The 9,045-nt window shown below is 42.0% G+C and overlaps 1 protein-coding gene across 4 annotated transcripts in view; it reads left to right on the top strand.

Moving 5' to 3' along the window:
• Positions 1-555: 555 nt before the first annotated feature.
• TBPL1 (TATA-box binding protein like 1) overlaps positions 556-9,045 on the top strand; it is a 31,536-nt gene continuing 23,046 nt past the window's right edge. The window contains exon 1 of one of the 4 annotated variants that reach the window (XM_012474477.2): positions 556-1,118. The gene's annotated coding sequence lies outside the window, so the exon portion shown is untranslated. Of the gene's footprint in view, positions 1,119-1,635; positions 1,839-6,850; positions 6,934-8,262; positions 8,448-9,045 lie in introns of those variants that run through there. The other 3 variants (XM_012474474.2, XM_012474475.2, XM_012474476.3) reach the window with 3 other exon arrangements.

Genomic DNA, 9,045 nt, shown 5'->3' with positions numbered 1-9,045 from the left:
GATGTTTCCTCCTAAAAGTCCTCTCCCCACCACCACACAGACATTACTTTCTAACCCAGCTTCTTGTTCATTTTCTTCATTAAACCTGACCCAACATACAATTACTATCCCTTGAAAAATAAATTAGTACAGAAATGAAAACAAACTCCATCATTCTACAGAGCTTTCAAATGCTGATATGTTTCTGAACACTCAGAGGGAAAAGCAAAAAATCAAAAAGCATCCTTGGATATCTCGTAAATAATAAAAAACCCAAATGGTTGCCTACTGCCAAAACCCCAAGAATTCAGCCCACGTCTTCTCTTTTAAAAAGGCAGTGATATTTTCATTTTTCATCGGATTCCCACCAATCAGAGACCAGGTACCCATGAACCCGGCTCGACGTGGTCTTTTAATAATTAAATCAAGGTTGCCATTGACCTCAACTAGCGCCAGAGGCTTCTGACTGCAGCCAAGCTCTGGAGGAGAGGCTGAAGCCGGCCTGGGAGTGGGAAGCGTGGGGCCAGCGGCCGGGAGCTTCCGCGCGGCGTGGCGTGGCAGGGCGCTCCCAGGGCCGTTAGGCAATTCTCGCTTCCGAGGGCAGCGCCTCTCAGGCCATCCCCGAGGGGTCCCGAGAACACACTCGGGCCCCAGCGCGGCGGTTCAAACGGGTGACTGTGCACCCCCGAGGTCCCCCAGGCCCCTGCAGGGCTACCTGGGCGCAGAGCTGCGGAGGGGTCTCTGTCCCCAGGCGCCCTCCTACTCCGGGCTGCCTGAGTCCTCGCCAGCAGCCGCCCTCTCCCACGTCCCATCCTTCCTGCATCTGCCTCTCCGTTCCCGAGGGACTGTCCCGACCGCAAACCCACATCGAGTAAGAAATGTGGAAGGGACAGGTGACAGAGGTGGCCTACACTCCTGCGTTATCCCTCCGTCTCTCCACACCTTGTGTCTCCATCTCTCCCCCTTCCTTCCCTCTGTCCGTCATCTGTCATGCCCTGTCGCTCTAAGACCAGGATTCCAATTCCCCTAGTGAGGAATCTCACTAGGGGAACTTATCGCGACATCATAAATTAACGCGTTCATTTTGACTGAAAAAGCGAAGGACTTTTTTCAGGCAGAAAATAAATCTCGTCTGGTCGGTAAGGGCTAGCTTTACCAATTATATAATGGGGGGTGGAGAGGACCTTTTGTATAAATTTAATGAGCTAAAGAGAAAATTCTAAGGTTTTGACCAAAAAACAAGTCCACTTAAATATGCGGCTGTATGCCAGGAATTACTACACGTTTAGATATCAACTAAAAATATACAAGGGATACACGGTGTTTTCAGAACCCTTTCAAGCGGTTCGTTAAAAAGTCTAGCCCGATGCCCACTAGCACCGCCCCCACTCCACCACTCACCGTCCGCCAACCCACCTCCCCTGCCCCCACCGCTCCCAGAGAGAGAGCAGGAGGGACCTGACTTGGGGACCAGGAAAGAGGAAGGAAGCGTGGGGGAGGGGTGGGTAGGGAAAGTGACGGGAGCAGTGAGAGCCGGAAATGAGTGGCTAGCGAAGCACCCAGGAGCGCCTTGTCCGGCGACGCTCTAGCCTCCGCGCGCTGTCTCTATACTCCTCCGCGTCTGGTCTATTTATTGTCGCAGGGAGGCAGCGGCCGCCTCGCACCCGGAACAACAAAGCCGGGAAGACGGAGTCCGAGCCTCGGGGGCTCCTAGCAACGGGCCGGGGCGGGAGTTCCATGGAGACTGGGGAGCGCGCCCGTCTCATCCTCATTCTTGTCCTCCAGCTTCTTCTTCGTATCCGACGCAACCGGCAGCAGCGCTGCCGCCGCGTCCTCTGCCGCCGGTCCCTCTTCCCACGGTAACCCCCTAGGCGACCCTGGGCGCAGGGAGCGCGGGAGGCTGAGCGGCCGGAACGTCGGGTGCAGGGCATCTGGGCGCGGGGTGGGCATGTGCGGAGCCCGGGTCAGACTTGGGGTGGGGTGTGCGGGGGCGGGCGACCTGGAGGGCAGCCTCTGAGGTGGGGGAAACCGATCTGGTGGCCGAGGGAGGGCTCAGTTCTGAAGAGGACTGAGCGGTATTTGGGGATCTCGTTAGGGATAACGGGTTGGGGGTGGGGCGTCCGTACCTGGAAGCGTTATCGAGCTTGGTGTAGGGTAAGAAAAGGGATTATTTTTCCTTTTAGCCACCGCTAGGAAAGACAGGGAAAAAAGATTCCTCATCTGTCTCTGGAGCCATCTCCCAGGGGAGGAGGTACCGTGCAAAGATGCTAGGGGTCCGTTGCTTCTCAGAAAACTTACAGCGGCCTCTCTAGTAGCTCCCAAAAAGCGGCTTCATCGATTTCTGGTTCTGGTAATGCCGGCAGCCCCGCTTTATCTTATTATTATTATTTTTGACCAAATTTAGGATTGATAGAGAAGGATCTAGAACTGAAGAAGAGAAAATGAATTGTGGGTAGGGCTAAGCAGGGATGAGAGCCAGAATAAGTCATAAAAATAGCCCATAAAAGCCCTAAAAGTAAATCTAACAGGATATAAGGACTTAAAAAAAAAAAAAATCTCTTCTACTACCGAGATGTGCATCTGCAGGCTCTGTCAATGTGCTCATTTCAATAAGACTCAAACTGCAGTCAGTCCACATCTGTGAGCTCTCTGACTGCATCTGTCACCTGCAGTTCCAAAGCGACCCTTGCAGTAAGTAGCATGAGCTTCTGTATTTAGGGTTCAGAACAGTGCCTTAAAACTGTGACTCAAGAAAAGGGAGCATACTTGGTAGGGTGTGTGTGTGTGTTTGAGCAATGTGGAGTATGGGAAAATTTAAAAAGAGATACATAAGAAGGTTCAGCCATCCTGGCATAATATCGTAGTCTCTTTGAGAAAATGGCAGTTCATTCCAATTGAGAAGTGACTTTTAGCACTATCTGGTTGAAAAAATTATTCAGTTTGGTATGCCCAGTGAAGTACCAGTTTATGCTATCTTGTTAGCCTTACATCACAAGCTGCTTAATGGTTTTATACTTTCCAAAATCATTTTAGGTGAGTAATTGAGGTTTTCCTGTAGCACAATGAAAAGGCCACATATACAAACAAAGTTCTTTATGTAAAGTTGAAGATTAAAGATGAAAATAAAATTGACAAATCATAGGGGCAATTAGGTCAACCACAGCTTCTGTTTGTCCCCCACTCCTTTTGTTAAACCTGGCTTCTCTTAAGCAAAAAAAGGTGTCATCCTTTCCCCAGGCTCCTCTTTACATACCCTCTGCCTTCAAAGTCAGTATTGGAAACTGTAGTGACCTACTGCTGTGTGCCCTTGATTGGCTGGCTTATTCCTGAATGAGGGCCAACCAGAATATAGTTTTAGCATCTTAAGCTTTTAATATGGAATTGAGGTCCAATGTCTGTTAAAGGAATTTCATTCATGTGCAAAGAAGTGGACAAAATGTAAAGTGTGAACATTGGGAAACCTAAGTTGCATTTTAAGACTCTTAAGAAGGAAAAAGACAGTATTAACGTCTTTAGATTAATGCATCAAAGACTGTTGCTTAATCTTTGTAGCAGTTCTGTGAAGGGTTTGCTGGGATAGCCACAGTTGAGGCTGTGGATGTTGAATCCTGGGATTATGTTTGTGCATATGAGACTTGACGAAGTGTCCCTCAACCTCAGGGCTGCTATCAGACTCACTTGACCTAGACCTTATTTGCTGTTGTCTCTCTCTCTGTCTCTTCATTGTTTGAGTGAGGGTCAAGCCGTAGCTTCCACCTTTGTTAACAATCCAGTGTCTGCTTTCCCTGCTCTCCTCTGCCCCAATACTCCCAACTTTGGTGGTGGTTTAATTCCTCTCTTTTCTTAATCATGTCCCAACCAAAAATGATTTTTTTAAATGCTGTATCATGTCTGTTTCTTGTGGCATTTTCAATATGTGTCCTTGGCCTGCATATGCGTTTCATTAATGTGATTTTTGTCCATTGCATTTTCCTTTTGTACCCCTCCTCTTTATTTGGAAAATTAGAGTGGTTATGTTAGATGTTCTGTATTCATTCTGAATAATTGCTTGTTGTGAATACAGCAGGTTAAGAACCTTCTGCTGAGAATCAAGAGCTTATATTAAAATAAAGTATGTTAAAATTTTTGAACTTAGCAGAATGGAAGACGTTAGGAGTCCAAATGGTAATACTGCAATTGTAGACAGTCACTTTTTTTTGAAGACTATTGTAGAGCTTGTTTTGTTTTTTAAATTGAACCTTAGATTTTCATGATTCTTATTCTAAAAAAATTATTCTTAAAATCAATCTTGACTGAAATTACATTCTGCCAAATTTGAGGGAACTACTTATAGTGATTTCCCCAAGTTATTCTTAACATAGAAAATTGTCACGTTAACATTTTTGTGGATGAACACTTACAGAATGCAGAATTTGCTGTAAAGTAGAACAAATACTTAAGAAACATATAGCTGAATGTTTTTGGAGAAAGTTATTTCTTCTCATGGTCGTGGCACATTATTTAAAAATCAGCAAATATTGTATAATCTAGTTGAGTGAAGATAAGGACTGTTTTTAGATGGAGACCAATAATAACCTAGGTATTGATTTCCTTCTGTTTCATCATAGACCATGTGATGAAATTATTGCTATAAGATACAAGCGTTTAAGTTGATTTTAAAAGAATTTATAGTAGAATGTTTCCTCATTGTCTCTGAGTCAAAATCTCTGTTTTCAAATGTTAACTGTATTGTGACATTTGAACTAATAAAGATTCCCTGAAACTTACGTCCATTTTGTTGCACCTTCTGTATGCCTGGTGCCGTGTCAGGTGTGTAAAGCTGGATGAAAGAGGTGTTTCCCTTCAGGTTCTTTTCGTGTACTTGTAGATGCAGAGAAATGACATATGCGGGTAACAAAACATGACAGACACAATTTGAATTTTAAATTCTTTATTACATACTGCCTGGTACTGTCATTATTGGTGAATGGACTTCATCACCTCTACTAAATTAGAAGTTTCTTGAGGATTAGGAGTATGAGTTGCTATCATATTGGATGTTCCTGCCCTGTGTGTGTATTTTGAAGATTACCTTGTTAATAGAAGAAGATACATGTTTATTTTATTTCACTTCAAGGGCTTAGCTAGTGAATGAAAAGAACCTTTTTGAAATCTAATTCTTGATGCCTAAAATTTCAACTTTGTATTCCGACTGTGGGCCTGCAAGTTATAAGCAGTGACTCATGAGTAGGGCTTTCTTCTGACCGATTCAAACAATAAGGATAATGATGGACTACCTTCACTTGCGTAGATACGGTATTTGCTCTTGTCACATGACTACCACTTTGGGAAATTTCAAAAGGATGAGAAACTATACATACCTGAGGATTTTCCAGGCTACATAGACAGATTTGATTTTTGTATTATTAACCAGTCTTTTCTTTAAAAGGCAGATGGGGTTTGTATGTTTGTATAGTTGTGAAAAAGCAGAATTCCAGAAGTATGTCCTTAGTGGAAAGGAATCAGGTCATGTCAGAAATTCTACTCATCTGTGACAAAAGGGTGATGAAGTTGAGAATTGTGTTTAAAAGGCTGGTTTTGTGGGTGGAAGCATGCTGCTATGGATCCCATTAAATGTTAAAAAAAGTAAGAGGATGATTTCTGGCAGTTCAGATGTGCCTTCATTTGGGAGGCAATAATGAAACTGTTTTAAATTTCACCAAAAAATACAGCACAGAAGTTTGTCTGTTGGTTACTTTCACCATCCATTAATGAAAAATACTGAAAACCAGATGGTGTGTTAAGGACAGAGTTTTCTTAGGACATATGTGGATGACTTTAGCATTGAATTGTGCTAAGCACAAGATAGACATCTGTCTGTAGACATTGGCCCATGGTATGTTTTTGTTTTTTAACTCACTAGGTGAGGACTTAAGTTTTACTTAAAAGAAGCAAAAAAAAAAAAAAAAAAAAAAAGTATTTCCATTAATAAAGTGGGTCCAAAGAGTCAGGTGTTAATTTTCCCACTCCTGATAAATTACAAGTATTTCCGTTGTGAGACAGAAGAGTTTTCATCAGAATCAGTTACGTTTTCTTGATATTAGGGTTGGTACAACACTTAAAGGAGTATGAACTCTGGATACAGGCTGCCTGTGTTCAGCATCATGGCTGTGCTTTTAATTAATGGAATGACCTTAAGTATTAAATAGCTTTCTCTCTGCCCTGAGCCCCAGTTTTCTCATCTGTACTACAGGGTTAATATTACTACTACCTTTCAGGGTTGCTGTGAGAATTAAGTATAAAGCACTTAGAACTTTATTTAAAGCTGAAAAAAGTATTAGCAGGTGCTAGTAGCAGTAGCACTGGATAGTATATTAAAGGTGAACTGTTAGACCCCTTGGATGCTTTGTTTCTTTTGTTGAGAGGCTTTCTACTAGAGCATTGAAATTCTTTCTTTCTTTCTGGTCACTGACTATTGGACTCATCTCTGCTGTTAGGTTTTAGAAGGGGGAAGCACTTTTTTTAAGTTTTGAATTGTCACACAGGCATCTGGTTATCACTGATGGCAGATGGACTAAGTAAAGAGAGACATCTCTGTTTCTTGGAAAAGGAAGGCCAACAAAGCCTGGGCTGGCACCGCGCTGCAGCTATTGAAATGCTGTTTCCCTGTGGACTTGACTTGTTTAGCTGTATGATACTTCTGAATAAAAGGAATAGACCCTAATGGTTTCATTTAACAGAATTAAGCTTTCTTTAGAAGGCACTATTTTTTGCTTGTATAATCTTAGTTGATGGTAAACTTGAAAGTTGTTGGTATCAGTGTGAAGCCATTTATTGTGAGTTTTGTGTGCCACTATAAATGTTCTAATAGTCGCTTTTTTTGTAATTTTAGAAGTAGCTAAAATTGCTGCTCTGCTCCAGTAATTCAAGTGGCTCAAGAATGACTTCATAGGATTGCAGAATTATTTGTTTATGGTAAGACTAAAAACAAATACTGAAGCTACCTAATCAGGAAAATAAATTGATAATTATATTTTTGTTTAGGCTGCTGTTGAAATAGCTAACTTTAAAAAGTTAAGTCCAAATGTTATAGTTTAGTTGCGTGGACATTGGAAATTGCTGACTAAAAATAACTGTTTCTGCCTAAACAAAGTGAATTGCAAACTACTATTCTTTCCTATTTTGGCTAATCTCCAGGTCTTGCTTTTTAGTTGAAATCCATTTTTATAATATAGGTACTATAAAGGTTTATATAAAATATACTATTAAAAGCTTATTTTGCTTTAAATATTCAGGGTAAAATGTAATAATTCCTTCTTGTTGTGCTGGTTTTGTTTATTTGTTTTAGCTGGTTTTTATAAGCTTCCATATACTAAGGAGGTTGGCAAATATGCGTGTATGTAGAGGTGTGACTTTTGTTTTCCTGTTTAAGAGAGGAAATGATGACAGTTGCACCAAATAGATAGAGATATATATTTCCTTTAGTTTTAGATAGTCTGAGGACTGTGCAGGGAATTTTTTTTTTTTTTTTTTTTTTTGAGACAGAGTCTTGCTCTGTGGCCCAGACTGGAGTGCAGTGGTGCCATCTTGTCTCATTGCAACTTTTGCCTCCCAGGTTCAAGTGATTCTTGTGCCTCAGCCAGCCAAGTAGCTGGGATTACAGGCGTGCACCACCACGCTTGACTAATTTTTATATTTTTAGTAGAGGTGGGTTTCCCTATGTTGGCCACGCTGGTCTCCACCTCCTGGCCTCAAGTGATCTGCCCATCTCAGCTTCCCAAAGTGCTGGGATTATGGGAATGAGCCATCATGGATGGCCTGTGTTAGGAAATTTTTAAGAAAACAAGTCATCAAGGTATCAGTACTATTGTCCACAATAAAATTTGCCTGTTTTGAAAAAAAGTTCTGTCTAACACATTGTTAATGTTTCCCTAGTGTTCTTGTTTTTGTTTGGTTGGTTGGTTGGTTTTTGGAGACAGGGTCTAGTTCTGTCACCCAGGCTGGAGTGCAGTGGCGGGATCTTGGCTCACTGCAGCCTCCATTTTCCGGGTTCAAGCAATTCTCCTGCCTCAGCCTCCTGAGAAGCTAGGATTACAGGCGCCTGCCGCCATGCCTATTTTTTTTTTTTTTTTTGTATTTTTAGTAAAGACAAGGTTTTATCACATTGACCAGACTGATCTTGAACTTCTGACTTCTTGACTTCTGACCCTCCGCCTCAGTGCTGAGATTACAGGCATGAGCCACCACGCCTAACCCCCTAGTGTTGTTTCTACCACACTCTTTTTCAGGGACAGATGTTGCTGTCTTTCAGATATGAACATAATAAAGTCAATGTGTAACCCAAAAGTGCAAATATGAAGATGGGAATTTGATTTATGACTGTGGTCAGCATTTATAGAGTGCATTACTGTTTGAAACTCAGTTAATGAACTTGAAGCTTTTGTGGAACAAGAACCACTCCATCCTTTTTAATTTGTCAGAGACTTCTGGTGAGCCGCAAGCATTTTTTTCTCTTACCTATGTATGGCTGCAGTGTGTTCCTTGGGCATTTCCAGTGACTTGTGTGCATGTACAACCTAGGAAAATTGTAATGAGCATCCCTTAATTGCTTGTGGGTTGACCACATTCCAGGATCTTTGCTAGTTACAGATTAGGGTGGTTGCAGGAATCACAGACAACCACATTGAAGGCACCATGACTAATTCATTAGACCTTCCTCAACAGAAATAAGTGTGCTAATCCTAAAGGTACTCTGTTCTTTATGCTTCTTTTGTAGGGAGATGGGGGGAGCCTTCAGTAAGGGATGCTGAGTGGCTCAACAGATTAAAAAGCTATATTAATAATGGAAATCTCTAGGTCTCAGTATACCAGAGAAAGCCTTTGGCTGACCAGCCGTCTCTTTTTTTTTTTTTAATTTTTAGAAATTTCAACACTACTCCTTGTCTGTAGCCAGTAATCTTGAAACTTCCATTTCAGTGCGCAGTACAAAACAACTTGGGTATTTAATTTATCTGTACATTTAGAATGTGTGCCTCTTGATTTACTCTTTCTAGGCTTTTGGTTTTGGCCTGTTCGAATTAGAAGAGT

The sequence above is a fragment of the Aotus nancymaae genome, unplaced genomic scaffold, assembly GCF_030222135.1.
Source record: "Aotus nancymaae isolate 86718 unplaced genomic scaffold, 86718_ANA_hifiasm-v0.15.2.pri h1tg000040l, whole genome shotgun sequence".
NCBI classification, from domain to species: domain Eukaryota; kingdom Metazoa; phylum Chordata; class Mammalia; order Primates; family Aotidae; genus Aotus; species Aotus nancymaae.
The sequence above is the reverse complement of the archived record's forward strand: the minus strand, read 5'-3'. Positions and strand labels throughout refer to the sequence as shown.